A 15,746-nucleotide genomic window follows, 5' to 3' on the forward strand; every position below is an offset into this window, starting at 1 on the left:
CTGCACTCACCTGGGGGCTGCAGTGCTGGTTGGTGCTCACTCCTCTCTCTCAGCTGCAATTGCACACCATTTTTGTGACAGCACTGCCCTGCTAGCAAACCCTTGCCATGTAAACCTGATATAGATGTCTTATTCAGTGTCCTTTGTGTGGGAGAAGGGAAAACTTTCTCTCACCCATAGGCAGGTGACCACCCCTTTACAGCAGGAGCCAACTGCTCACGTACCCATTAGGGCAGTTTGGGCTGCTTCGTAATGGTATGTGGCGTCTATTACAGGGACAAACAGGAAATTGACTGTCTTTCATTATATGCACAGGTTGTGGCTGAGGAATTACATTGAGAAAACTGTATTATAATGGAATTATATTATAAAGGCTTCTTCACTCTGCCAGATCATGTCAGTTCTTCTTGCTGTTTGAAGGTGTATTGCTGCAATTGTAATCCAATTTGCCATATGAGGGGTGTGAAATATGAAGCCTTGACACCTTCAGTTCAGTCTTTGATAGACCTAAATTTTTTTCTTGGAGATGAGGTTGCAAACTTTCATAGCCAGGTTTGACCTAAATCTATGAAGGTCAGAGATAGCCCTTCAGAGTTTCCATTTTAGTCTATATGTTTTACCAGCTGCAGTATAACACACTTTATTCTATAAAAAAAGACAATGAATGAAATATTTTTGCTAGTTAAGAGTGACCTTGGAAGTAATTCACAAATGTGGAGCACAGTTACACAGCTGCATGGACAGATTGTGTAAAGCTATACCCATTAAGCAAAAATATCTCAAAAAGAAACTGTGTACTGAAACACCGTGGTCAGACATATGCAAAATAATAAATCTTAAAAAAAAATCCCACTAGTAATAGGGAAATTCTTCATGATTGGTAGGTTTTGCCTGTGTCCCAGCTGATTCAAAGTCAATGGTCATGCATTCATGCTATACTGTATATCATCTAAAAGGCAATTTTCCCTGTATTTGCAGGAAAGCTTCAGATTTGATCGATTACATTGCTTTTTGCTTGAATTTTACCTGTACAGATTGATGACTACCATACTATACATGTAGTACCTGAACAAATAAAATAATTTTGCTATAATTTTATTTATGGGGCACCTTCAAGGGATATTTACATTCTCTATATAATATTTACATTGTGATACATTAGGTTATGACAAATGGTTTTCCTTCAGGTTGTTTACTCAGTTGTGTGGCTTGGCAAATATGATTTCACTAACCAGGAGGTAATTTTGTTTGTTTTTCCCCAGGCAGGTTTCCATTTGCTAGTAAAAAGAATCCCTCACATGAAAGGAAGGGTGCTGTCTGGGAGCGTATGGCCAATAATTTGCAATTCAGAAATGCGAAATTATTCCATAATTGCCATAATGGCTTCTTTTTGCTCTCTTAACCTGGTTTGAGTTAATTGACTTAGAATAAGTTGTATTATGCCTGCACTTCTGTGGTAGAACTGCCTGACCTGTTGCACTTCTTTTCCTGACTTACTTTGTGATTTTTTTTTTTTTTTCTGGTGGGACAGTAGCATCAGAGAATGAGAGACGTATGTAAAGTAAAGGTAGGTGGGAAGTCAGGAAAGGATGTATTTCCACCCCCAGCTAACCTCCCCAGAAACCATCTATGCCTTTAACCACCTAAGAACTTCTGGGAATCCAAATTTTCATGGTTTTATTTCCCAAAGATGAATAAAAGGCTTAGTTTATCACTTAGGGCTGAAAGCTAGGCTCAAAACAATAATTAAGATGGCTGCAAATTAAGTGATAAAATACTTTCAAGCTAAGTGGTAGCATTTTGTGTTGACCCAGATTTTGTTGGTGTCTGTTGGGCATGCCCTGAGGACCAGAGCAAGTAGCTGGAATTGGGCAGAGGGTACCAAATCTGTCAGGGCACTGTGTTTGCAGACAGGCTGCTTGGGAATCTGTTTGCCTTGCAGTAGAAGTCAACTCAAATACAAATAGTCTGTGCAGAGGAAGTGTCTGAGTATGCAAAGAGAAAGTTATGCTACATACATGTCTGGAGAGCCACAGAAACTCTTAATGACCCAGAGGACTAAGTGTATAACCTGGGACTCTGGATCAGTTCAACAATCTCATTAATGTTTCCATGCATGTGTGAGTTTGGTTCCCCTCTTTTTTTTTTTTTTTTCTTTTCCCTATTTATTTATTTATTTATTTATTTATTTTTTCTCAAGGTGAGAAGCTTGCTCTGGAAACAGAAGAAGCAGTAAATACTGGTAAATGAGAGTTTGTTTGCTTGTATTTTTAGCCCTTTTGTGAAGTTTTCAACTTCAATTCACTTTTCAACTTCACTTGTTTTCCTGTGTACAGGTAGCTCACCATCAAGATGGAAGGAAAGCAGTGCCAGGTGAAAGACCAGTAAGCCCTATTGTTTCCGCAGAGATCCCACAAGTGGTTTAGGTCCTGAAGGATGAGATCCCTGAACCCCACTGACTGTTCCCTGCTCTGAGAAATGCTTTTGTCCTCTCACTCCATTTGTTTGCAGGGCTAGGATGGAGGAGGAGAAATTACAGCCCCCTAACTCTGTTGACACCTGCTTTTTCTCACAGCCCCACCAAGGCTGCACTCTTCTTTGGCACACCTTCCTCACACTCCTCAAAAACATCCATATCACAAGGGTTTGCCTGGCGAACACTTCAGAATGAATCAAACTTTTATTTTCTTTTTAAGTAAGCATTTGAAATAAGCCTGTTTCTGAATGGAGCTCACTATGAAGGAAAATCCAAAACTGAGTGTCCAGCCTAGTGTACCCCATTAGCACTGGATTAGTAGTCTGCCACCGTGCCACTGTAGAAGTTGCAGGCTGCTTTGTAACACAGCTGGGCAACTCGTTAATTGTTTTTAATTAATGAAGAAAGCTTCCCTTCCTCAGCTATTTCTTAATGAAATTGTGGCTTCTTCCTTGGTTAGTAAATCAAATTAAACTGCATTTGCACACATTTTGTGACCAGCAAATTGAAATCTGTACAAGAACAATATCCGAGTTTCCATCACAGCTCATAGATAATTTATGCACATTCTATGCTAATAATTAAAATTATCAACACATAAAACACTGCATTTGACAGAAAATGTTGTGTTAAGAATACTGGATCCAATACAGAAAGAGAAATATTAGGAAATAACCTTTGACATTAACTTAGATTGTATTTATCTTGCAAAAATGATTTATAGTTCAAATAAATATTTCAACAGCTCTTTATAGAATGATGTGATGTAATTTGTAGTAAGTATGTGACACACCAAAGTGCTACTAAGAGACTGTTTTTATTGCCCCAATCACTTGATGCAGGTGATTGTTTCATGAGAATAATACTCCTGTCACATAACACTTACCTCTGTCTAGTTTTATATCATCCCCTTATTGTGTCTGTGAATCAAATGCAAATGAAATTATGGTGCCAACTAAATTTGACAAAAATAAAATAGCATCTTTAGTCAATTTTGTGATGCCTCTGAACAGCCAACAGGGATTTTTTTTTCCCCCATATTATTCAACTTATTTGGTGATGCACTAAGAAACCATTCCCTTATGAGGTCTTGGGCTGGACTGGGGTGGTACAGACAGCACCTTCCACTCCTCTGCTCCTCTGACTGCTGCTTCTGCACCGTGGTGATGCAAGTGTACTGCAGCAAATGCACAGCAGATGAACAAAGGACAAATATCTGTTTGTGTTTTCTAACATTTTCTCGTGGTAACAGGAAGGCTCTGAATGGTGGCCTAAATAAGGACTGCTGGTCCCTGAAGTACACACTTTGAAAGCTATCATAATTGGGACACTGGGTCATAAGAGTGCTTACAATTGGAACAACCTTTCTAAATATAAGAATATGAAACACAGTGTGTAGGATCATATCCTGTGTGATTATAGTGCTAACACTGGAGTAGGAGGGATTGTGGAAATCTGTATCTGCCACTGGTCCCATGACCTACTGCCCCACTTATCATAGCATCAAAGGATGCTCTCCGCAAACTGGTGCAGTGCTCAGATTATAGCATGGGCCACTTTAAACAGCAGATTGTCACCCCTGACTCTCTGCTAAGCCCTATTCCCTTTCTCTTTCACCTTTCCTGTCAAAATTGTTGGTACACTGGCTTCTCTGGGGTGCTGGAGAAGCAGCTCTCTACAAGGAGAAACTCCTAAATGGGAACAAATAATGAAAAGGCATTGAGAAGAGGCAGAAGAGAGAATTTCTGAAGGTCTCTTTAGGGTCAGAGTGTAAGGATCTTCATTTTCTGAGAAAAATAAGTCTCATTATTTCAGTCCAGAATGCCTCTAACAGGAGGAGCTGATTTTTTCAATGGCTAGATTCCTTGAGAAACACGTTTATCTTGGGACAGTTTAGGAACATGAGTTGAGATTTGAAGCAGGAAGGGAGGTGATGAGGTGGGAAAACTCCCAGGAGGAGGTATTACTTCTTCTCTTCACACCTATTCCCTTATCCACAAGGATGGGAACACTCTGTGAGGTGTCAGAAGACCCAGGTTCAGTTCTTTCTTTGCAGCAGTACAAGGTCACATTGTTTTCCCAAGAGAACAGAACTGTGTGGGGAGGAGAGGAAAAGGCCTTTATTGACAGTGCAATACTGCTTTGCAAAAATAATCCTTAATGAGGGGATTGTAAATCAGCTTTCCTATCTCCCCGATGCACATCCCCACCGGGACAGTCATTTAGTCCTAGCAGCTGCCTCAGAATGCCCTGTGGAGGGCATGGCTCCAACACAAGTGATTGAGCATCTGCTCCTCCAGAACAGTGACTCTTGCATCCTCTTCAGTGACATAATGCCAGCCCAAATGCCCTGAGGGCCCACATGGCTGGAGCAGCTTTAGCAGGAGGAGGCCAGTAGCATTTTGCAGGGTGAGGACCTGAGGAGGGTAGGATGCCGAGAGTGCTATTTCCTTTCTGCTGACAGGGTAACCCAGCTGTCACTGTTTCGTGCATGTCTGCCCACATCCACGTCAAACAACATGCTGTTTCCCTGATTGCTGCCATGAATGAAAGGCCTTTTAGTTCCCCGTAAGTCTGCCCTGTGACTTCTCTGATTCTTTTTTAACCTCCACCCTGGACTAAATTTTCCATAGAGAAGTGTATGACTGAGCAAACAAGCATGGTTAACCACCAGCAACTTGGTCTTGGTGATAACTTCAGAAATGGTTCTCCAAATCAGCCAAGAAGCTGCTTTTCTCTAGGTTGAAACTCAATTGAAGGGGTAAGGGACAAATAGCAAAGCCACTCATGTCCAGATGAAGTCCTCAACACCCATGAAATACTGCATCCTCATGAGGAGGTCCTAGAAGCTGCTAGAAGGCAAAATCTGTTTTTCACAGGGAGCATAACTAGGACATTTTTGATTTCGAGCCTTTTAGACACAGGTTTGCAATCTAGCTAAGATTTACACAGGTTTCAACCTTCCAGCCATATCAGTGCACAATTTGCACCTACCCTCATATATTCCCACAGGTCAGCTCTAATAGAGTGGATTTTTTTATATATATTTTTGATTTTTGATTTTTGATTTTTTATTATAGAGGGATATAACCTTTGTTACTGCAGTGAGAGGAAGAGGGGAGAGTAGGAGGTGCTCAGCACTGATTCCGGGACAGCTGGGCACTGGGGTGCCATTTCTTTAGGAGAGGCCCACATATTATCTGAAGCCAGGGAGGGCGACCATGTCATAAGCCAGAACCTTTGACCTGAGTCATGCATGGTCAGTGGATTTAGTGGATTTAAGGGTATGTAGCATTTTTGAAGGAGTTCATCCTAGATCACATACTGAGCAAGGGTATGCAGAAGGGTTATGCAAGATTTGAACATTTATAAAACAGACCATGTTTCTCAAGAAGTTGTCTCCCCTCAACTAATGCCATAAGTGAAGAAGATTAGATGTACCTTTTTTTTTTTTTTTTTTTTTTTTTTTTTTTTTTTTCTGAACGTACAGTAAATAAAATGCTGGCTGCTGCTAGAAAAGGCTGGAAAAAAGTTCTCTTAAAATAGTTATCTAACCTGTACCTTTTCCTTTCAGCTGCTATAATTTCTCTGCCACTCAGCAGCCCAGAGAGCAATGCTCAGCATGTTTTACAAGCACTTTATGTAACTTGAGGAGAAGAATAAAAAGGTCATCTTTCTAATGCTGTGTAATCCTGCACACTATTAAGTACCAAAGTACTTCTCTTTTGTACCAATTGTACTGAAAAACAAGAGTGGAAGTCATGAGCATTTAGGAAGTGTTCTGTTGGGCATATACATGACCAAAGTCAGGAACAGGCCTTTGCTAAGAGAGACATAGTGGGTACTTTCAAGTTGTAGTACTTCTGTTATCTTGCCCAAGTGTTATAGCATATATTCTCAGCTGCATCCATTGGAGCTTTGCAGTGCATTTGCTTTCATTACCATGTGTCTGCTGTATGTATTGATTATCTGAGCAAGTGATGCTAAAGAAGCTAAGTGAAGTTTATCCAACTTGAAAAGATAACTGGCCAAATTTATCCCTGATGTAGCTGTTCCAATCAGTGAAGTTCTGTCAAGGACAAATTTCTCTTGAGAGAAGAATTCCCCACAATGTGCCTGTTGAATCAAAGCAGTTGCCAAAAATAAATTAGGGAAAACAAAGCAGCTCTCCCAGAAAAACTCCACATCTCAGCCAAATTGGTGTTTCCCTGCTGGGATCCAGTAAGACATCAGTGGAGGGTGAGTTTCTATGGCAAGGTGTTGTCTGCAGGTTTTTATACCTGCTCTTTGCCCTAGTGGCTGGTCTGCAGAGGCTTCTGCTACTTGAAAGGCTTGGCCTGGGTCTTTCTCTTGATGGACTTCCATCTCAGTGTGGGGGCAGGCTGGTGCCAGGGTGCAGTCTGCAGAGACCTCCCTACCTCCTGTAATTCTAAATAAAGCAGGATCTGTGCCTGATAGCCCCAACCATGCCTATGGCTAATACTGCTTAGAGTGGATGTGAACGGGAAACAGCTAGTTAGTAAGTCTGAAACAGAGCTCTTTTTATTTATCAGCATAAACATCCCTGGGAGGCTGGATTAAATGTTCGCATGCAGGGGAAAACAGACTGTGCCAGCAGAAAGGATGAATCACGCCTATAGACAGATGCATCTTACATTCAGCTTATGAGCCTGCCAAACTGCCCTGCACCCTATTACCCAGAATACTCAAGCCTCTAGTGTGATTTTCTAGTACTACTGGATATTTTTAGTCAAGTTTTCTCTAATGTTCACTCTCCTTAAATGCTAGCCATCAATGCAATGCACGTTCTCTTTGTGGCATTTTGTTCTTTGCGTTTCCTGGATGGATGGATTGTTTTGTAATGCAGGTAACCCTAATGAATAAATAAATGTCAACTCGATATTTCATAAAGTAAGATAATACAGCTGGTCTTGGTAATACGCTAAAGTAGTTTTACCTTTATAGCAATTCTGATCTCATTTTCAGTGTGTTCTCAAATCTATTCAATATAGATTTGAAAGAACAATTCATTATGAATAATTTATGCAGCAGATTTGACCCACTTTTCTGTTTGCAAATTACTATAATTCCTCTGTAATGGTTGTGCTTTCCCCTCCAGATTTTGCCCTCCAAACGTAGATTGAGGCCAAGTAAGGCTATTCTAAACTAAATGGTAATTCAAGTCTACCTACTGCTTGCTTCCAGGCTGTGGATGCAACTAATCTATGAGCAAATATGATATCAAAACCACATTGTGATTATTTAAATTTTGTACTATTACTTGTTAGGAATAAGACATAGAGGTAGATTTTTTTTTTTTTATAATGGTTCCAAGAAATTATCAGGGGCACACTTATAGAATTTACTGTTTATTATTTGCTTGTTGTGACTGACTGGTCATCTCTGTATTACTATTTTTGATAATTAATTAATTAAGTTAATCTTCACAAATATTTTTCTTTTTTTTGAAAAAAAAAAAAAGTAAGTAATAGGTGTAGAAAGATCAACGAGAACTGCTTGATATTGTATTTTTCTCCTCTTTCCAGGACTTTGTCTTTGAGCCTCAGTTCTAAATAAATGCGTCTTCTTTCCTGACTGATGAAAAACCTGGCAAACACATTTTTCTGTGTCTGTTTATAAGAATTTACTCCCCCCCCCCCGACAATTCCTTACTTTAAACAATGAAATTGTATTTACGTGGTCTTACTCATGAACTATGTGGTGATATTTTTCCTCTTTCTGTTTATGATTAATTATTATAGCACCTAGGTACTGTCCTGAGACGTTGAGGAGATTGTGCATGTTGTCTTCTCTACACAGTTCAGAAAAAGAGTATCTAATTGTGTGTGAGGGAATGAAGCCATATGCATTTACCTTTAATAATCCCAGTAGTTCTGATTCTGAGAGATGGTTTATCTCCTGAACAGCTCTTTTAAAATTGTACAGCTCTTCAATTTGTTCTTTTTTATTTTTATTTTTTCTTTTCAGAGTACAGCCTCAATAAGGTACAGCATTTGGCACTCAACCTCTTTAAAAGGACTCTTATCCCTTTATAAAGATGGATAGCTTGCTCATGGAAAGCAGAATATAGCCTATGAAAGAGATGGGAATAATGTACAAATGAGGCAGTAAAAATAAATGACACATTAGATTCACTAGCCAAGCAAGATGCTACAGCCTATGTAAAGGCAAAGATGCTGACTTCACAGGACCCTCTAAGCAGAGCTTCTGTAGGCAGCAGCAATTTAAATTCACTGGTACATTAATGATAGTACGCGTTAAGTGAATTACTGAGACGTTGGTAAATGCTATTCTCATTAAAAGTCCATCTATTGTTGGCACCAAACTCATAGTTTTCAAAAGTGTGTACATATTGCACCATTAAAAAAATGTCATTCTGAGTAATCAACTGGCAAGTAGAATCTCAGCTGAGGGGTGAAGACTTATTTTAGTAGGTGCTGTAGGGGAAATCCTTTTAAGCCATTGAAAAGCCATACACATATAAGAAGATATTGGAAGAAACCTTTCCATTAATTTCCTGCAGAAAAATAGAGGAAGTAGGTTAACGATCTTTGAGTTAGCAAGTTCATCAGAAGTGTCAAAGTGCTGCTAATTCTGAGAAATGGTAGAGTGCCCTGACAGAGGGCTTGGGGGATTTTATATTTCAGTAGTTGGAAAAGAGATTCTTTGAATCTCTCCAAGATTGCCTTGTCACCTCTGCAGTGGGGTGAACTGCCTTTTAGCTATCATCTTAATGTTGCTGTTGGTTACTTATATTCAAGTTGGTGAATGGGTTTAGGCTTCCATTTGGTTTATGTGACCTTTTGATGTTTGCTGAGGGAGACTGATCCTAGAAGATGGAGTCTTAACAGACATTGACCTAACAAAAAATGTGGAGAAACCAGGGAAATTGGGGAAATATATACAAATGGCAATGTTTTACTCATATTCAGCTGAAGTTAGGCATATCCTAGATTTTTTTGTGGTTTTAGATAATTGTGTAAAAGGTCACTGTACTTAAGGGATCCAGGCTAAGAAGTCCAATTAGAAAAATAGACCATGTAGTTTTCCAAGGTGAGAGCTGAATAAGGATTCTAACTGAATATGGAAACTAACTGGCCCTTGGAAAGCATTATCCGATCAAACAGTGGATCAAAATAAATTCTGTTTGATTTCTTGTTTTTGCATGCACCTGCCAGCACAAATTTGTCTCAACAATTTAACTGGACTGCTAAGTCTCTAAAATGTGAAGGGTCCAACAGTGATGTGAATAGACTAAGATGTATACATCCAAGAAAAGTGATCTTTGACTGGGGAAGAGACCAGTGGGATGTGCAGAACAACAGGAAAGACTTTGCTGAATCAGCCAAGGGATTCCATTCACTTTTTTTTTTTTTTTTTTTCTGGCTATTTTGTTCTTAGTCATCATGGTCTATAGATAGCAAGCATAATTAGCTTCATTCAACCTTAGTCTTGTTCAAAAATGTCTCTTAAACATCTATGGACTGTGATAATATCCCTGCTTTCTTACTGTTTATTTCATGTTTGCATGACTGTTTTCTTATTAAGTGGCTCATGGAACACATGAAATTATCTGTTTCCCCTATCGATCTGAAGTATGCTTAGACAAGATTGAAAGGAATGTGTAAAGTGTGTGTAAAGCACTTTTGCCCTGGAAGGCTAGAGGTTGCACAAGCAAGAGTTTCTGAGTAAGTCATAGTAATAGCCCAAGTAAAAGAATGGCAATAGTATTTATACAGCTGTAATCTTGAGAAGGTGTATAGATGCATTACATTCCTTATGGCAAGAACTGGGTGATGCCTCTTCTCTGACAGGCTTTATAAAGACGCTCTGTTACTGCTCAAGTCTCAGCGTCATAATGGTGAAACTGATTAGACCTAAAGGCTTTCTTCTGTACGGCCTTTTGGAAAACATACCCTCTGTGAAGAGCATGCTTGTTCAGAGTTTTAGTAGGCTCCTCAGGGGGACTTTGCTTCTTGGAATCATTTCCATCTTCTTGAGTTATTCTTCAGTCAAATGTTCTGCAATAACCTCATGTTTCTCATTGACATGTTGACATAATTGTAGTAAGCTATCATGTAAAGAGGTACTGCACACAGATTGAAGGCATTGGTTGTCTTGTGCTTCTTCAAGAACCTCTTAGGAATGTTAATGAATCCCATTGTTACTCATTCCATCAACTGCCTTAAATTTTTTTTTTCCTTAAGAAAAGGATGAAGTGCAACATGTTTTAAAATGCTTATTATAAAGTGTTGAAAGCAGAGACTCAGAATGAGAACAATACTCTCTCTTTACCGTGCAAGTTTAAAAGAAAAGATGTAGCCTGAGGTGCAATTTCAGTTTTCTTAACTGGTGATCTTTATCTGAACTCATATTGACATCAACTGAATTTTCCTCCACTAAGTACAAAGCAACTACTCTATTTTTATTGATATTCCCATTCATATTTTTAGTGTTCATATTGCAGATGAACCAGATTGCCCATCATGCATCTGTAATACCATTACATTTGAAGATGTGTCTCATCTCTAAGACTGTATGTTTTATCCCATGTAATTGGACTGATAAAATTAAATTTAGAGGTTTTTTTTTTTTTTGCATATCGTTCAAATGAAGAAAAAAATGATGACCTGTATCTGAAAGGTTGTCATACATACTTTTTAAAGCAATATTGTGATAGCCTGAAACTTTGGGAAAATAAATTACTCGTAATTAATATATTATATATTAACATGTATCATATTTTAAAATATTTTAAATATATATATATGTATGCATGTACACACACAGAAATGCACAATATCCTTTATACATGATTGGACTTAAAAGACATTTCGGGACTCAGTTTGACAACAGGTTAAGCTTATGTTAGTGAGTATGCATTCATATTTAAACTTCTTTGAAGAGTTTTTAATTTCCTATGGCTCCAGAAGACTTTTTTTACTCACTTTCCTATGGCAGAAACTTTAAATTCTACCTCTCTGTTTTTTTTTTAATAGAAAAATATTTAGAATTATTTCTTTTTAAAACTTAAAATTTAAAGCACAAGTCTTTGAAGATACAGGAATATCTCCCTATTGTGGATCAACTGGATTTCATTCCCAATTCTCATATTCTTGCAAGTTGTTGCATGTTTGGAGGTTGCCATCTGGAGCATACTTACTGGTCACTGATGTGAGCAGATCTGAAGTGTGCATGTGGCTTCATCCTGGTGGGTACTCCCTGCCCATACAAAGGTCTCCAAAAGTACCCTTGAAGCTTCATATTTCCCTCCAGTCCTCACACCACACATAGTATTCCCTCTTCACTTACACATTCCCCCCCTTAACTGTACACTGTTAAAAGCTTTTTGTGACACAGAGCCATCAATGGCATCTGCCTCCAGTGTTCTTCCAACCCTGGACCTAAAATGAGATTCAAGTCCAGAGATCCCTGGTAAACACGTACACAAGGGAGTTTTATCAACAATAACCTCATCTTGTGGCCCAGGTCTACTGCCCACAGTGGGGTCAGGCTGGAGAAGAATGATCCAGAGGCCTCTGTCTTGCTTTGCCAAAAATAACTTTCTAGAAGCTGTTATTCAAAGTGCAGTCATTCTGACAGCACTAGAGATGCTCTCAGGGTCAACACTGAGAGTACCTATCTTGATGACAGCCATTCAAAAGTATATGTATTTCTTCATGAAATAGTTGATGCTGAAGCTATTACTCAACTTGTTATGGCAAGTACTGAACAAGACTGTGTGATCTCAGGCAGCAGAAGGTGAGTGCTATCACCTACAGAGCAGAAAAAAAAAAAAAAATCTTTCTTTTCCAAAGAAAAGGTGTTTCTTTCCAGTGATAAGGAGAGGGTGCTAACCTATGCATACCCAGGCAGTGTGAGTACACTCTTTGGGTCTTGTTGCAGTGCCCACAGAGTGATCTCTGGATATTAGCAATCTGCCTAATGACAAGGTGACAATTGTTCCTTGTGGTTTCTGCCCACAGCAGGTGTTGTATGCAGAGGAGGATGACAACTTATGGTTTAGTCAAAGAGGTTGTATCAGAAAAACTGTCATGATGACCAAGCAGAAATGCAGAGTATTTTGAATGACTTCATATGCTTTTTTGAATGACACACAGCAAGTGCATATTCATGTGCTTTCAAAGACAGCTAAAACTTCCCTTCAGTAGACATCAGCAGATATGTTCCTGAGTTTACATACAGCTGTACACACTTATGGGGTTTTCATGAAAGGCCCTGTGATTGTAACTCCAGATAACTGTAATGGCTTCTTTAGCATTAAACCCATACCATATTAAATAGTGGTTATAATGGTTAAACTGATATCTCTCTGTGTGTTCTGTTTAGAAAATTTCTTCATGCCCTACCTTTTTTTGTACTGTGTTTTCAAATGTTTTTTCTAGGTTATCTCATCTAATTTCCCTGTCACTATAGGAAATGAAGAAGTGTTTTTGTAAACCACAAGTAATACAAGACAGCATTTGACTTTTTCTCTAATGAAAAGAGAAAGTTTAGGAGACAAGATACATGGAGTGAATGCTTTGGTCCCGCAGTGGACAAAGGCTGATGTAGTGCACCCTGTGGTACCTAGGGACTCAAAAACTCACACTGAGCAGGATGCTGCCTAGAGCTAGCTGACAAGAAACATTAAGAAGGGGTTAGTCAAAACTCCTGTCTATTGTCAGACACCTGAAATTGAAGTGAGGGTTGCAGGGAGGCATCTTTGTTCGCTCTGGCTACAAAACATTCCTGTGTATATATTAATGAAAGTGTTCTTCTGATGAACCAAAACTCAATCAAATGAATAACAGAGGTACAACCCAATTATTTTTACACAACAGCACAGGTGCTGGAACACATCCATGGAGTTAAAGACTAGGGTCCAAATTGTTCTTTGCCTTGAGGGAACTTTGCTATATATCATTGCACATTGGAGGGTCTTTGCTCTACCAGAGGCTGCAGAACAGTGACTAAATGAATCTATTCCTTCTTGTTATTTCCTTGACTTCAGCACATGGTGCTATCCCAGGGTTTGGGTTCTTACCTGGGATAGTGAGTTTGAACCCTTCCAGGGTGTAGGAAACGTAGGCCGTTCACTTCCTGAACAGTGTCTCTTTCATTGTTTTCTGTGCAAGACATGAATAATTCTTCATTGTCTTCTGGCATTATCCTCTAAGAGAAAGCACTGTTTTTACAGTGATTTTAGACTGTAAGATCAACTTTCAACCAAGTAAGTTAAAAATGCAAGTATGTACCTTAAAGACAAAAGGACAAGATTTCTGGAACAATGTTTTTTATGTTTCCTTTGGTTGGACTAAGTGTTCTTCACACAGCATGTTGGCTACTGTGACTCTCTTTTAAAATTGGTTAGTTCTCCTAGATACCATACAGGAACCTGGACTCTTTAACTTGGGTTTGTGATTAGCACCTTCACACTGGGATGTATCAGTAGCTATAGTGTGGAGAGAAAAGAAAAGGACTTGAGGAGAAAGGACATCTGGGGGATGGGCCATCACTGATGACAAATGTGGCCTCATATTATCTTCTTTGTACTGTATTTCCTGTGGAGGAAAAATAGTGAGATTTATTGTAGGGTATCTCAGGATCTCCCTTTTTCATTTACACTGGGATAGAAAAGAAAACAGAATAAACTTCTTCACTTTGTTCCCTGGCATCACCACTGTTATGTTGTCTCTATACTACAACTTCCATGTGGCTTCCAGTGAGACTGACCACAGCCAGGAAGAGAACAGAGAAATGTTCTTTTTACAAATGGAAAACATCTGCTTAATCCTGTCAACAGCCCTGTCATGTGAAAGCATCACTTTTTACCAGCTGCTGCCGCCACAGCCTCCATCTCAAAAATTTCCCAGTTCTGGAGATCAAATGGTAAATACCGCATGGTAGCCATAAGCTCCCTGGCATGTTAGTTAGATGTGAGCATAGATTCATATATCCCAGTTTAAGACAGCGAGGTAATTCATATTTTTGATAGACTAAAGAAAAGCTTCCAGTAATATCAGGCATCATGGTCTGGCCTCTTGTTGTCCAGGAAAGCAGAACAGCCCTGTGCTGACCAGGAAAGCAAGCTCTGACAGGCTCTGGAATAGGTTTCGGAAGGAGCTGCCAACTCTAGATGAGATTTAAAACGACCATAGCCAAATTAGTAATTAGAGAAACAGGATCCTTGGGATTCACTGTGACACCCTCTGACCTCCAGATATCTTAAGTCATTGAGATAAACGAGCCTATTGAGCATTTGCAGTAACTCAGTTTCAGTGGGTACGGATATGTTATGATTAAATCCAGCAGCACAGAGTGTCAGGAGATGGATCATATAGAGCTTAACACAATCAGAAAATTGTATCTATTAAAGACACTTTCTGGCCAGCTCGGCCATTAACAGTTAAAATATAAAAGCGTTGGCCTGAAATGCTGAATCTAAACAAAGCGCAGCAGATGAAACACATTACTTCATGGGATCATTATAGTCCTAAATCTAAGACCATGGAGCCAAATCTCAAAGGTTTTTCTCCCTTGGTGATTTGTTGCTTGAGGAAAGGAAAGGTTCCAGAACACTGACTGAAGTAATGCTTTAAGTACACTGACCATACCAAGTACTGAAAATAATGATGATCTACAGCTTACATGATAGCAGCATACTTCCTTCATTGTTTCTTTTAATTCAAACTGATAGAGTCTTAGAACTGGCTGAGTTTTGCATAAATCACCAATAGTAATACTTTTTCAAGGGTAATCACAATATTCATATCCCAAGCAGAGCAAGAAATAATTAAAATGTAGTAGAGTCAGTATAGGGTTTTCCAATATTAATGTGAAGCACCTTTAGTCAATAAAAATGAACAGTATCTTCAGTTCATAGAAATGAATATTTAAAAACAATACCAGAAAGCATTTGCTTTCAATTGCTTTTTTTTTTTTTTTTTTTTTTTTTTTTCCCTTGCAGCCTTCATTCTTGTTAATAATGGCATTTTCTTTCGCCAACTAATAGCTTTCATTTTTCTTTTATAAGAGCTGGAATGATGACACATCTTCCACATCCCTCCCCCATCACTGGGCAGCAATATATAGCTCCATAGATACATCTCAGATCTATTGGTTAGCAGATTGCTCTTTCCACAAAAGGAATCAGACTTCAAACCCTTTTATTATGGGCCCAGCTCATCTGTCCCTGTTCATGTGGAAGAGTTTGCATAAGAAAACTGAGATTCCCCACAGAAGGTGG

General features: G+C 39.0%; 1 pseudogene across 1 annotated transcript in view; it reads right to left on the reverse strand.

Annotated features, from left to right (window-relative positions):
- The window catches only part of LOC311207312 (putative tRNA methyltransferase 9B), a 133,160-nt pseudogene extending 118,758 nt beyond the window's left edge, over positions 1 to 14,402 (reverse strand). Inside the window, exon 1 of the transcript in view lies at positions 14,333 to 14,402. The product of the transcript in view is annotated as a putative tRNA methyltransferase 9B (transcript). The remainder of the gene's footprint in view (positions 1 to 14,332) is intronic.
- Between the last annotated feature and the right edge of the window lie 1,344 nt (positions 14,403 to 15,746).

This window comes from Netta rufina (assembly GCF_964035555.1).
Source record: "Netta rufina genome assembly, chromosome: 1".
NCBI lineage: Eukaryota > Metazoa > Chordata > Aves > Anseriformes > Anatidae > Netta > Netta rufina.